The following is a 15,929-nucleotide window of genomic DNA, read 5'->3' as shown; positions in this document are numbered from 1 at the left end:
TCTTATTATAAATATGATTCTTATCCTCTATATTCTTGTCAATAATAATCCTTCAGAGCAAGCATTGTGTCAGAAGATTCTGCGGAATCTCTTTTCACCTTTTATTCACGATAGGTGTGAATTTATCAAACTGTGTGCCCTGTTGGCAAATACTGTAATTTTTTTTAGATGAATTAAAAAAATACACAGAGGACGTCTCTGCCTAAATTTAAAATTTTCCCCAGCAAAACATAAAATAAATGTAAAAAATTTAAATGATAAATAATAGCAATCTAATCAGACAAATATATATAACTGCATACAGATGTTGCTATTAAGACTGCCCGTGTTTTCACGCGAGATGCCGCGACTTGCTGCGAGCAACATTCTGTAATTTAAATAAAAGTTTTGTGCTTTACTGAATATATGCCAGATGGCGCATGGAAGGACTTTATCTAAAAGCCGGGCCAAGTACCAAGTTAGCCTAAAACAATATTGTTTCCAATGCAAACATGATTTTTTTTGTTTTACAGTAGATCTTTCATGATGAATGTGTGTATATGTGATGAGGAATGAGATGCCCAAATTCATGCTTTGAAATTCATAGTAAGTTTTGTAGACTGTATAGTTTTTGTAATGTCTTTAAAGGCACAAAACAATGAAAGACATGGCAATGCCTCGGTTTAAATGATATTAAAATTAATTTAATTTCCTAATAGTAGGCTATCTGATAGTGTTGACTATACGAATGTCCTGATTCGTGAATATGCCAACATATCTTATTTAAAACGTAAAGATGTGTTGCCATTATCAGAAGACATGAATGAACAAATATATAATTTATAAAAAGTATTTGTGGATATGTATATAACGAACACTGCTAAAGCGAACATGAATTTTATTTTTTTTACAATAGATCTTTCATGATGAGTGAGTGTATATGTGCTTCATATTATTTTCACAATGATGCTCAAATTCTTGCTTTGAAATTCATAGTAAGTTTATAGTAGTTTTTATTATGTCTTAACAAGGACAAAACAATTAAAGAGATGGCATTGCCTTGGTTTAAATGGTCTTAAATTATATTAATTATTTGATTATAACTTATAATCTGATAGTATTAACTATGCGAATGTCCTGATTCGTGAATATGCCAGCATATCTTATAAATAAAGCTGTTTATCGCCGTGCGGCCCCCGCGGGGCCTACTTCCACTTTACAAAAGGCAGCGTTTTGATCAAAAGGCTGCTAATCGCGCGCAATTTATCGATAAAAATGCAGACATTCTCAGGCCAGAAATGCACCAAAGACAAATACATGTACATTATTGTATATAGGCTACTGGCGTTGTTTTTCGCGCGGGGAGATTGTGTGTGCATGCACAGAGAATTTTTGTTGATAAGTGTATGTTGTCTAAGTATTTTTGACATATAATAAGGAGAGAAATGTCAATTAAGGATGTCTTGAAACATAATGCAGTAACTCTATAAGCCCGCAATCTTATTAACGTTAATTATTACCAGACGGCACGAATAGGCGGCTCCATCCCTTTGCCTCCTATACAGGGAGCCTTCGGAGTAAGCGAGTAGCAATAGTTGATTTGGGCGCACACACATCACAGGTGCACGCCATCACAGAAAGTAAAGTTAAGGATCACGATGCTCAAAATCCCGGAGGGCAAACCCCATTTAAATTAAATGAACAAATATTGTAAGTAAATAACAATAGCCCACGTTTAGAAAATCATTTTTATTTAGATTATAAAAAATAATCCTGCATGTGTTTTAGTTCCAGCTGCCACTGTTCCAGAGTAAATCATTCTGTAACAAACCTGTAAATTCAACATCTGTATGAATAAATTAATATGATCAGCTATTGATCAGTGACTTATGTAAACAACTCAGTTCAGATATAAGTAAATGGAAAGAAAGTAAATGGCTGCGCTAATGACGATTTGGTCTGCTGTGTGTGTGTGTGTGTGTGTGTGTGAGAGAGAGAGAGAGAGAGAGAGAAAGGTGTCAAGTGGTCTTACATACTTATGAAAAGTAAAGGATTATTTAGTGAAACAAAGGCTCTGCTGAAAAATATTAGGCACATCAGTCACTTAACCCCCAAATAAAAGGTCTATTTGAGTTTTATGACATAGGTAAAATAACAGATGTACAAACAGTCGCACTGAATACCAAACCTAAGCCAGGCACGAAGATTAATAAACCAAGATAGCCCCATACCTGTTTTTATTTTTATTTTTTTATAAAAATACCAAAGAATATCATTGTGTATAGAGTGATTAAAAACAATGCAATTTATGCTATCATACGGAAAATCTTGATTTCTTGCATTCCAAGGATTAAAAATGGTAACAATGTCAACTTTAGAATCTAGAATCCAGAAGATCAATATTACACTAATTTAAATCTCTGAAAGTCTCCAGAAGAGCCTCAGATTCAAGAGGTTTTTAAAGTGTGAGGAGGTGCATTTCAGTTTCTCCGAGTGTATAGGTGAGAACAGCTGATTCACACCTGGGGAGGGTAAATAATTTGTATTTGAATGTTGTCTGGCATTGTAAAGCACACACAGTAACACTAAAAGAACAACAACCCAGGATTAATAGGAACTGATTATACTGCATAAATATTACAGTGGAACCTCGGATTACGAGTAACGCGGTTTACGAGTGTTCCGGAAGACAAGCAAAGATTGTTTATAAATTTTGACTTAAAAAACGAGCGTTGTTGTGGTTTACGAGCTCCGAGTATCATGTATAACGCATGCGCTTTTTGTTTTGACACCGAGCGTCGCGTCATCACAACTAAGCCAACGGTTTTTCTCTCTCTTGCGCTGCGGGTATTCATCTCCCCTGCTGGGACTTAGTGCTTGTCTCTTACTGGTATAATCAACATCTGTGCACGTGTGTACTGTTTACTATAACACTGGGACTACGTGTGTGTGAAACATATTTTATTATGTGTTCGGAAGCACGTGTGTACAGCGCGTGTACTGTTTCTTATAACACACGTGTGTGCGCGCGAGTAAGGCAAAAGAAATTCTCAATACAGAGGTTAAAAATCTATTTTCTTCCTCATCGGGTGTGTGTGTGTGTGTGTGTGTGTGCGCCGTGCGTAATTAGACACTGTGCCGGCTGTGTGTGTGTGTGTGTGTGCGTGAAACCCTCATTCACAAACACACACGCGCGTGCACAGAAATGAAGGCCAGAGACACGCACTCTGCTCTCTGAAGAAACTCTGTCGCCAATCTTTTCAGAGGTGAGGTGCTGGGTCATTTGTTTGTTTGTTTTACTTTACAGCAGTGGTTCTGTTAGTTTGCGCTTACACAAGTGTCATTAGTGATGTTTATGTTAACAGTGTAGCGGGAGAGAGACGTTGATTTATGACCCCTGTTTACGGAAGTGTAGTCCAGTGCCGGAGATGCATTGTGGGTAATGCAGTCCGGTGTGTGTGAACGCGAATGTGAGATTTAAGTTAGAATATTGAGCCTGAGTTTTGTTCTTCAGTAGTTTTTTTTTGTTGGATTTAAGTGCAGGATCCACCCGAAAGTTTGTTCTATAACCTGACAATGCAGAAAATAAAAGAACGGGCATCGACGAGTTTGTCCATCTCATCATTACACGAGCATGAATTAACGAGCTGTTACGCTGCTGCGAGCAACATTAAAAAAAAGCGGAGAAGCTTTAATAATTTGGGAGAGATCAACAGTCTTTCCGTTAATGTGTGTGTGAGTGTGTTTAAACGAGAGAAGTAGGTTTTAATGTGTAAGATGAGGAAAGAGAGACAGAAGGGGCTGAAAGTCAAGCTACACATGTCGTTCCTGAGCTGCCAGTGATCCAGACTCCCTCTGCCCTCCGGACCTGTCTGACCCATCCTGGTGCCCCGCTTCTGGCTGAAGATCTCGTCACATGGATGCCCCGTGTGTCTCTCTGGGATGCGTCTGGTGTCTGGGAATGATTCTTTCTACCTAGAAAATGGTTCTGGCCTTGACTGGTGTTGGCAACTGTTTCTCTGGGGACTTGACAGTTCGATAGTTTATGACTGGAACTTCTTACATGTCTACCTGAGTCTTCAATAACTACCTGGACTCCATAGTAACATCAATTAACATCAGCTATTATAGCTGAACTGCCTCCCACCCTACACACTGTATAAATGCAGATCATTTACTGCTTTCTGTTTCACCCAAATGAGGATGGGTTCCCTGTTGAGTCTGGTTCCTCTCAAGGTTTCTTCCTATTACCATCTCAGGGAGTTTTTCCTTGCCACTGTCGCCCTCGGCTTGCTCACCAGGGACAAACTGACCATTTTGATTCATACAAATTCACATTTCATACAAACTTAAATAATTCTTTTGACTGTGTAAAGCTGCTTTGCGGCAATGAAAATTGCTAAAAGCGCTATACAAATAAAATTGAATTGAATTGAATTGAATTGAAAGCAAGAGGCTCCACTTACTCTAGCCTTACACACACGCGCGCATGCACAAAGGGAAACGCTTATCTGCCAGGATTTATTTGTAACTTTTTTGAAAGGTAACGTGCAGGTTGATTTGTTTTATTTTTACTTAATATTTTGTATTAATTATTTTTATGTATTTATTTTTTTGGGCTGTAAAACGAATAATTTAAGTTTCCATTATTTTTATGGGAAAATTTAATTTTGTTTACGAGCGTTTTGGAATACAAGCCCACTTTTAGGAACGAATTATGCTCGTAATCCGAGGTTCCACTGTATTTAGTACAACAAAATTCCATCCACGCTCGGGAAAACGTTTTGGTGCGGTTGAGCGCACCAAATTTTCTATTTTTAGACGTGCCAGCTGCCACTTTTTAGTTAGAAGTTTTTAATACAAATCTTATTATGCCCACATGACATCAAACATTAGGGCAGCCGTACACCATTCGCATGCCATTCACACAGTCGCGGCTATTTGACGTGGCTCCATCTGTATAATAACAATAAACCGATACAAACAAAAGCTATATAACAGTTCATTCTTTGTACAAATAAAATCGTTAGCTAGTGAACTTAATTACCTAGTTCACCTAGTTTCCCCTTGAGCTATTGTTGGTGCTTGTTTGGTCAGTCAGTTTCCTTGCTGTTTTCCCAGACACATTCATAATCATTAGTCTTCTTCTGCCGGTGCGGTCTTTCTTAACCCCACCCCTGTTAAAACGGCGTATTCAGAGGCTCGCCCGCGCATTTAAGTGCACGGGCGAGCCTGGACCGCACGCGCACAACCACGGGAGGTTGTGCGCGTGCGGTCCACTACACAGCCAAAACATTAGTATATTACAGTATGACTGAAATAAAGCGGCTCACATAGACAACGCTTATTTAACATGTATAAAATTGTGTTTGTTGTATTTCTGGGAAAGAAAAATCTCTTAAAATCTCTTATATCAGCGTTCATCTGACGTTAGATTAAAACTCGGCAAAGTGAAAGAGCGCACACACGTGCCGCGGGTTCAGGCGAACATTTTACATTCACTAAAAGATTTATTCATAACCAGCCATTGACACACATGCATTGTGCTATGTTGTTGGTACACACTTCCACTTTTCATCTCCCCTTTAATAAAAATGCTCCCAATATGACCCAATCATATCAATTATAAAGAGAAGCGAATTACTTGCTGATTAAACACTGCATTTTTTTTATGTGAAAGCGCGCGCGATGTGAGCAGCTTCAATTATGAATTATTAAATAATAATTCAACGCTGAAAATAAACAGCTAAAATCATGATTATTATTATTATTATTATTATTATTATCATTATTATGTTCTTTTGCTGTTTGGGTTCAGTGTTGATCAAAAAGCCGCACGCGCAACTCACTTTGACTTTGCACAAGGCAGTGTTTATTGTTTAGTGTACATTTAAAGCGCATAAACACAATAAAACTATAATATTTTAGGCTAACATATCATACATCTTTGTAGTCTTTTTGCACACATGCAAGGGTGTGTTACAATAATAATAAAAATAATAACAATAATAAATTCGGAGCACTACCACTAGTAATAATAATACTGAATGGAGAAAGTGCAGTTAAAAAAGTATCATCATTGAAGAAGAGAAGAAAATGAAAAACAAATACATATCAGTATTTACAGTTTGAGCTCGACACGGTTGTGAGCTCTGTCGCTTGCTGTCAATGGCCGCCTAAGAGAGAGAACACATTTTTCGGCTTCAGTAGACACACAATACTTCAGACTGAAACACGACAGGTAATAAAGGGCATTTTCAAAGCCGCGGCAAATCGTGGAATCCCTTTTCTCGAAACGTGCGTTTTTAATGGTGACACACTAAATGACGCATAGCTAGTATGCGCGATCCCTTGCACCATCTGCTGAGAGAAAAGAGAATTGCAGGTTGGAAAAGGCAGGAAACGGCATGACCTGCGTGCAGCTGTCAGCAATTTCACGTAAATAAGAGCAAAATAGCTTTATACTGACTTTTACTGGTGCGATTTTGTAAATGTAAGCATTATAGGTGATTAAGCTGTGAGTGATTAAGAAAAAGTCATGAAAGTAGGGTCCTGGAATTTGATCGAGTGTGAAGTTTTTTTTTTTTTTTTTTATTTCCCATTGCGGTCAAATGACCGGTACTCGGCGCTTCTAGTGTTAAACTATCAAAAACACTAGTTGTTTTAATGCTACAAAGTTAAAAATAAATATAACTTCTATGGACAAATCAAACAGCAAATAAAATAGACAACTCAACCTGTCACAGCTGTAGTATTTATTAGGCTATTTAGATAGCACACAGGTGCAATTTTAGGATAGAAGAGGGATGTTGCTGTCAGTCAATGCATGACTTAATGGAATTCTATGCTGGACTTGACAGTCTGTTTCAAACACAGATCATCAACTGCCCCTATAACCCCCAATCACCCCGTAAAAGCCCCCACCACACACACACACACACACACACACACACACACACTTTAATTAGACATGAAGTTGTGTTTTTCACACCATTTTTCTGTGATTTCTGCAGCCTAAACCATTATCTTTACCTCCCTTATGTACTGTTATGTGTTTCATTTAAGATTATTTTCACCCTGTCATGTCATGTCATGTCCAGTCCTTCTTATCTTCATTTTGTCTCTTTCACCATGTGTTTCCATCTCCTTTTCTCATATCTTATTCTTCAATATTCTTATATTGTTCTTTTATCTTCTTATCTATTTCTCATTTTGTTACTCCTGCTGAATCTATTGGTCCTTACCTCCTTTTCCCTTCTTACTTTTCCCTCCTTTATTCATTCTATCTTTCTGCTTCTCTCTTACTTTAACACTGATCTTCTCTACTCATTTTCCAAGTCTACCACATGGTCCATTTATCACCCAGGGGTAGCTCAGTGGTTAAGGCATTGGACTACGGTTCGGAAGATCCCAAGTTCCAACCCCACAACCACCAAGTTGCCACTGTTGGGCCTTTGACCCTCAACTGCTCAGATGTGTAATGAGATAAAAATGTAAGTCGCTCTGGATAAGAGCGTCTGCCAAATGCCTAAATGTAAATCACCCCTTTTTTAATTCTTTTTTTAAATTTTTCTTACTTTATTTCATCCTTTCATCTAGTAACCTCAGTAGTCCAACTAGGGAACATGGAGACCAATGGTAATTACTATTTATTTTTATTCCCATTTTATGACCATGGTGGGACCTCTGGTCAACATTTCTCTTTATATTAACTTATATTACCTTACATTACATGCCAGAAAATGAATCATATATGTCTTTTTCTTTTTCAAGAGTGAGCACTAAGGAGTTCAAGACCAAGTCGAATGAGACCAATAACTAACAGATAGAGGATAGTGCAGACCCAGACCTATGAGCTTTATTCATCTTTTTTACCACTTTATTCAGTGTACAGGGACTGTGGAAGTAAACAGAAATACCCGAAGAAAACCCACAAAGCATGGAGAGAACATGCAAGCTTCATGCACACAGACTCAAGGTGGGAACCTAATTCTCGACGCGATGAGGGGCCTTTGCCTTATCATGCTGGAAAAGTCATTGCCCCTTACCAAACTATTCTTGGATTGTTGAGAGAAGTTGCTCTTAGAATATGTTTTTGTACCATTTTTTGCTTATGGCTGTGTGCATAGGCAAAATTGTTAGTGAGCTCACTTCCTTGGCTGAGAAGGATGCTTTACTGTTGGCTTGGCACAAGACTGCTAGTAGAGCTTTTCTTCCACAAACAAGGCTTTTTCCAGATGCCTCAATTAGAAATGGGATTCATAAGAAAAAAATTACCATACCCCAGCGCTCAGCAGTCTATTCATTTGCCTCCTTTGTGGAATATTAGTCTGTCCCTGATGTTTTTTCCTGGAGAGAAGTGGCTTCTTTGCTGCCCTTCTTAAAATGTGTAAAGGTGAGCGCTACCATCAGTCCTGTGTTATGCTACCAGTAAAGCATCCTGAGACCATTCTCGGTCAGCCAAGGAAGTGGGTCCACTAACAACTTCTCCAAAGTCTGTTTATATATAGCCTGTGCTTCACTTAAGTCTTGTCTTGTGTTGGGTTACTGTTGCAGTTGTGCTCTTTAGTTCCTATTTTAGTTGTAGCTGTGTCTGCTTTCCAGACCTGTTTAGATTAGCAGCCCTGTTAGTTAGCCTTAGCCTTAAGTTAAGTTTCTAGCCATAGTCATGGTATTCATGTTTATGTTTGTACCTTGTGTTCATTTTGCTTTATAATGTGATCACTCCGCTTGTTCGCAAAGAGCAACAAATGTTTATAATGCACACTCCTGATTTTATCCCCAATTTATCTGACAATTTAAAAAAATTGCTAGATAAGTTGCATATGGGATAAAAAAAATATTTAACCCATATGCAACCACTCAGCCCAAACAAGTTTGTGTCTGACATTTTCTTCTTTAGTTTGCACTGGACCTACAAGATTAACATAGCTACAAGTAATGGAAAACATATTACCCAAAATCTTGTGGTAATTTTTTTATTGGGACATGTTATTTATCCAAATAGAGGCTTTTGTAAATGAAATTCTGAAAACAGACAAGTGAGGAGGGCAATGTAACAAAGTAGACCATTATGTGATTAGGAAAATTATGTGAATGAATGTGACATTGAATTAGACTAATGCAACCACCATAATATTACTAACATTTTACTTCATTTTAGTTCAGTTTACACCCAACTCTTTCATGTTTGTGTGTGTGCATGAAACTACTGTCTTGGACGGGATATGATATATAGATTAGGGTTAGGTTTAAACTTTAACATTTGTCTAGTAAAGCAACCAACTTTCCCTAGAGGAAAATGATCCAATGTACAATTTTTCATCAGCCAGCTTAAGTCTATTTAAATAAACTTACAGTGGTTTTTAATTGGGGGTAAAGGATTTGCTTGAATTAGGTAAAGTGGTCAGAATGCAAATAGACACGCCTGTACAATGATCTCTAAAAATTACACAGAATTGTATGAAGAAAAAAAAAACAATGAATAAATAGAAAAACGTGAGCACAAAAGAAATGTGAACATTCTATGTATGTATCCAGTATTTCCAAAATTGTATAAGGTCACAGAAGATTGGGTAATGCTAAAGGCATTGCACATACATACATCTTTATCTCATGAGCTCTCTTCACACTAAATACAGATTCTCAAGACTGGTGCCCTCTTGAACACTATCTTGGGCACCTGCTAGAGATGAGCATCCAGCAGCAGATACTGCCACAGCAGCTTACCCAGAGCATCTGTAGATCAAGACTAACTTACAGACTAATTACCTAGTAAAAAGATTCAATTAAATGCTAACAAGGATGTTACTGCATGTAATTGATGATGGAGGGCAGCCACGCATTTCAGCAGTCACGCTCTCTCATCCCCAGCTTCAGGATGCGAAATGGTCCAATAAGGAGAAGATCTAATGGCAGCTCAACTCCAGGGCCTGAATGAACTTCCAGATCAGTTTAAAGATGTGCTCTTGACTGACCCTGGGACTCAAGATGATACCACATGCTGGGTTCTCTCACTGCAAGATTTCTTTTTTTTTTTACACACAGGGCTAGTGCGTAAAATTGCAATGTGGATGGTCTCGTTGTCAAGAACGAGCTTGTAGCTGAGGGGGGTGCTGCATCGATGGGCTTACAGCCAGTCGGCCCCATAAAAGAGCATATTCTCGCTCGCTTTAAAAAGAGCACGCACAAGGCACGACCAGCACCATGGACAGTCCTATAAATTTCTAAAAAGGGGCGAGGTGCCATAATTTACCTGCATTAGCCACGGTGAATCGCCTACCATCCACTTGTCAGAAGCTCCCTATAAAAGGGCCCCAGTGGTGCAAATCAGGAAATAGAATGACAAGTATAAAGTATTGTTATGGCTTTCCTCTCCCAATAGACTCTGACACCAGAGAAAGCCCCTTTTACCCGCACAGCACCGAGAAGAAGCCAGCGCTCCAGCACATTTGCCTCCTTGTCCTCCGCACGCCTTACGCTCCGGCCAGCTTTATCCATCACAGTGGCATCCCCAGGCACGGATCATTCATCTGAGGCTGCATTTTCTGCACCCAACCCTCACCCACTTCACTAAACACTAAGAGAATAAATGCATGTGCGTAAGAGTGTAAGAAAGTGCTAAACTCTACTTGTATTAAATAAAACTGCACCAATGTTCACTGCATCTGCACCTTCTTGTGCTTTCAGTGCCCACTACAAGGCTTCACTCTCACTTTGTTGCATAAACCCCTAGAAGTACATACTCTGGCTGTTAGAAAACCACAAACTGACATGTCCAGATTTGAGCTTTTATCCGAACATGGACCACAGTATAGACATAAATAATTCCTATTATGTGCGCAATTTCACACCTTATGAGCCATGGATAAATGAACTAATGCACATCATCAAGCTCAGAGGCTACATTTCAGGTGAAACTCATGTGTGTGTGGGAGCGCACGTGTGCGCACACACTTGTGTAATAATTCAAGGTCCATTATCTAAGACGTATCAGACATTCAATATGGCAAAAATAGCTTTAATGAAAACTGGAAGCAACGTCAGAGATATGAAATTTTGCTCTGCCCTCGGACTTTATCTGTGAGACATAGTAGTTAAAGTATGACCTTATAAGAAATGTAATCACCTTATTAGTGTTCATAAACTTTGAACACTTTGAGATCTTCCTGCTTGTATGTGTGTGTGTGTGTGTGTGTGTGTGAGAGAGAGAGAGAGAGAGAGAGAGAGAGGAATTACAGACAGATTCTGTCATCAAACCACACTACATTATTCTCATAAATCGAGCTATGGCTTTAAAAAGTGGCTTTACAATAAGGCTGTACATTTTGCAATCTTAGTGCATTTTGGGAAATCCTTTCTCTATGATACAAAGTGTAAATAAAGCACCAAATCAAATTGAGACAATCATCATTTAAACAGGCTTAAAAACAATTCATATTCTATCAAAATAAATGAAGTTTTGCAGTGTGAGTCAGGTCTTTAGCACTTCAGTACAGTATTTTTTTTGGATCATTGTAAGATAAAATGATTATTATTTTCACACACAGGCTGGTATGAATGAGAGCACACAACAACAGTGATGAAAGCTTCCCTCATGAGAGATTCTGTACAGTGGGAGGATTAAAAGTGTGTGCATGTGTGTGTGTCTTGGTGAGAAAGTGTTGTTATGTGTAGGAGGTGAACATTCTGGATTCTCTATCCCCACCCCCCATGTGAATTCATTGCGAATCTCTCCACCTCCAGTTCTCTCACACCTTCTACCCACACACACACTTTCCTTTTTTGCATTTTGTAAAAATTCTGTTAATTTTCTCATCCCATATTCTTTTTCCTTATTTACCCTTTTTCCACATCCGTTGCATAATCATGCTGATTTATATTTAAAATACAGTTTAGATTTATGATATGAATAAATACATCAATTAATTAATTTGTTTATTTATTTTGCCTAACAGGGTGACAGGGTCATGGTGGATCCAGAGGTGGACAGAGTACACAGGTTCAGGAGTAAAAGTACAGATACCCCTTGCCAAATTTTACTCAAGTACAAGTAAAAGTACTACAGTCAGATGTCTACTTAAGTAAAAATATTGAAGTACTTGTTTTTAAAAGTATTTGAGTATCAAGAGTACATTTTCTAAATAATGCATTACTACTGCCACAGTGCTTACATGTATGTACAGAAACGTTCTACATGGAGTACATCTGAGTGGCTAGCTACTGGCAAATTGGTTGGTGTATGTGGCTTTGACTACCCAAACGTTACTGAGAATGTAAAAAGCTGCATTATTGCAGCTAGTCAATCATTTAGTGCACTTCAACAATCAACAGCACACCTTAAATATACTGCACTTGCCCTCAATCCGCCTCTGGCTTCACCTATGGACAACGTACCTCGTGAACACTACTCCTTGTCTTCCCTTACATTTACATTTACATTTAGGCATTTGGCAGACGCTCTTATCCAGAGCGACTTACAAAAAAGTTCCCTCATCGCTTCTCGTCTCACCTGCTGGTCTGTGATTCCTCCATGTCCCCAGTGTCTTCTGTTTGTCTCCACTCATCCATCAGCTCCATCATCACTTCAGTTAAGACTATCCGGTTTACTCATTCACTTTTTTTTATATCACTCTAAGTGTTAATAAAACGCCCGTTCGAGTTCTTGCACAATCTCTGTCTGTTACATTTACATTTAGGCATTTGGCTGACCAGAGCGACTTACATTTTTATCTTATTACACATCTGAGCAGTTGAGGGTTAAGGGCTTTGCTCAAGGGCCCAACAGGGACAACCTGGTGGTTGTGGGGTTTGAACCTGGGATCTTCCGAACCGTAGTCCAATGCCTTAACCACTGAGCTACCCCTGACCACTGTTGAGTCTGTATATTCCGTAACAGTCAAATTCCAGAGACGAGGAGCACTATGAGTAAGGACTCTAGAGCTCATGGTGGTCAGACGAGAAGGGGTATAAAAGAGTGCAAGATGCGCTATAAAATTGAACGAGCTCTGATGAGTAAGGGGAGGCGAGATTAAGTGCTTTAAATGTGAGGAGGAGAATTTGAGTAACACATAATATCTGTTGGGTTATGATACAGGCAGCAAAGTTCTGGATACGTTGGAGTTTATGTAAAAGTTCTTGTAGGGTGCCAGTTCGAAGTAAATTACAGTAATTAATATAGAGGTGACCAGTGCATGTATGAAAGTTGCAGCATTGTGTGGGGTGAGGAACAGGTGAAGAAGAGAAATGTTATGTAGTTGAAGGTAAGACGATCGGCAGATATTGTTTATAGAATAACATCAAGAATGACCCCAGGTTTTTAAACTAAAAAGAATGAGACACTGAGGAACCATTGATGCAGAATGTAAAAATAGTGGTCTTGGATAAGGTGGATTTTGACCCTATGAGGAGGACCTCATCTTATTGCTGTTAAGTTTGAGAAAATTGCAGAAAAACCAAGTGTTTATTTAATTTAAGCAGTTAATGAGACAGAAGGGTGGATGAGCAGAGTCAAGCTTTGTGAAGATGTTGTGTAACATCTGCATAACAATGGAAATATATACAAAATTTTTGAAAGATGTGACCAAGAGGGAGGAGATCGATGAGAAATAGAAGGGGGCCAAAAACAGAACCTTGGGGAACACCATAGCTGACTGGGAAAGGCTAAGGAAAGACATTTTTTAATTGCACAAACTGGGTACGGTCAGAGGTGTATGAAGTGAACCAGGCGAGAGGGATGTCAGTGATGCCAATTATAGCTAAATGGTTTAATAGAATGGAGTAAGAGTGTAGAAGGCTGCACTCAAATCTAGCAGAACAAGGATTGTTAAAAGTCCAGCATCGGCAGCGATTAAGAGATCACTGATAACCATAACCAGTGCAGTTTCCATACTATGTTTAGCATGAAATCCAGAATGAAATGATTCAAAAAGGTTATTGTCACTGAGGTGAGTATGAAATTGTATTACTTTAAAGAAAGATTTTAAATCAGATGAAAATAGGGTTAGTGCCAGGTTTTTTAAGGATCAAAGTAATTGCAGCTGTTGTAAGGGATGATGAGACCATTCCAAAAGATAAAAAAAAGTAACTAATTTGAATTATAAGAGAGGAGAGTAAGGGGCATACAGGCTTTAACAAGCTGGGTTTGCAGAGAATTAAGCTGTCAGGATAATGAATTTAGACATTTTAGATTCTGTGGGGAGTATAAAACAGGGGAAAAAAGTAAGAGGATGTTTAGCAGCTAAGCTGTGGGGTGAGGCAGACGACAACCTCTGGACTTGAGCTCATGAGTAAACCAGGGTGAAGGCTAAAGCAAAGAGACAGTTCAGTTTTTTTAAGGTGCATGAGCATCCAAAAGGATCTGTAGTTCAGAGTTGTAGTAAGACATCAAGTCATCAGGGCTGGATAGATGGTCACTGCATGGGAGATTGTTGATTGCAGTGGACAAAGGGGAGATATTGAAAGTCCTTTGTGAGCCCATTTACAGTGTCATCGACATGAATGTTAAAATTGCTGAGTAAGATAACATTAGGAGAGAGTGTACAGAGATATGTTAGAAATGCAGAAAATTCTGATAAAAATGTATTACAGTATTTTGGTGGCTTTTATATAACAGTAAGTATAATCGGTGTTGAACCACTGGATTTGTAAAATAGCAGATTCAAGCGAAGTGTATGTAGACAGAGTCAGTAGAGACCCTTGCAAGTTGTGGCATGAAGTTTTGTGAGGTCTTCCCTAATCCTGGTGGACATGCTTTATTAAGTTTTGTTGTTGCCCTGTCTCAACCAAGCAGAAGAAGTCAAACTTATGATTGTCTACAGGATCATGAATTAGACAGCCCTTATTGGAGAGTGAACGATTGTTGAACAGCCAGATTTTAAGACTGTATTAGTGGGCACTGTGCTAGACAAGCTAGCTAGCTTGGCTAAAACACTATGGTCCACAGACTGCCGGTCAAGTTTCCTTGTGGGTCGGGGTCTGAGGACCTAGAAGCTAGAGATGCACAGTACCACTGTGGCCTGTGCAATATTATTTGATGCTTTTTGCTGGGGCAGCAGCATTAGAGCCAGTGATGCAAGAATATTAAACAAACTGATTATGATGGGTACCTCTGTGCTGGGGACTTCTTTGGACCTCTTGAAGCTGGTTGTGTTGAGGACATTTTCTGAAAGTGAAGAATGCAAGTGAATAGGATGCAGTTTCTCTGAATATATGCCAGTCAGTGTGCTTAAAACAGTTCTGAACAGCAGAGATGGCTCTTGCCTTTGGATCATCTGATGAATGGTCTGTATGCTGGGATTAGCACAATAGGGATATGGTAGCCAGGATGGGGCACAGTATGTGCTGGGAGTCCACAAGTCATGGGCTTGTGTCATCTGGGCTTTTGTTGTGCATTGCACTTTCCCAATACAGGTCACAGAGTGCATCCTTAGCATCAGCACATTTTAATATCGACAGTGAATATAGTAAATATTTTTATAATGTGGTGAATAAAAAGTGCTGCTTCTAACTCTCACAAATTGTGAAGTAGTGAATAGAAACTAGTACCGTGTACTTGCACCATTTGTTTTTAGGAACTTATGGAAGAGCTCATCTGAGCTTTTTCTTACAAAGCCCCAAAGTTATGGAATAGTCTTCCAAATAGTGTTCGGGACTCAGACACAGTCTCAGTGTTTAGGTCCAGGCTAAAAACCTATTTATTTAGCCAAGCATTTTTATAAATAGATTAGCCTTAGGTAAAGGAGCAGATGTGGGGGACTCATGGACGTAGAGTATTAGGTGAACTGGTATGTTTGGATGCTGTCTCCCCACTCTCATTGATCACTCAGGTTTGTTGACGGTGAGGTGATTGGTTGCCTTACATTTCTGGAAGCCCTCATGTTTGTGTTTCCTTCTGGCTCTCCCTTTTTAGTTATGCTGTCATAGTTAGTCCTGCCGGAGTTGTCAGAGGG

The sequence above is a fragment of the Clarias gariepinus genome, chromosome 12, assembly GCF_024256425.1.
Source record: "Clarias gariepinus isolate MV-2021 ecotype Netherlands chromosome 12, CGAR_prim_01v2, whole genome shotgun sequence".
NCBI lineage: Eukaryota > Metazoa > Chordata > Actinopteri > Siluriformes > Clariidae > Clarias > Clarias gariepinus.
This window is presented reverse-complemented; position numbering follows the sequence as displayed.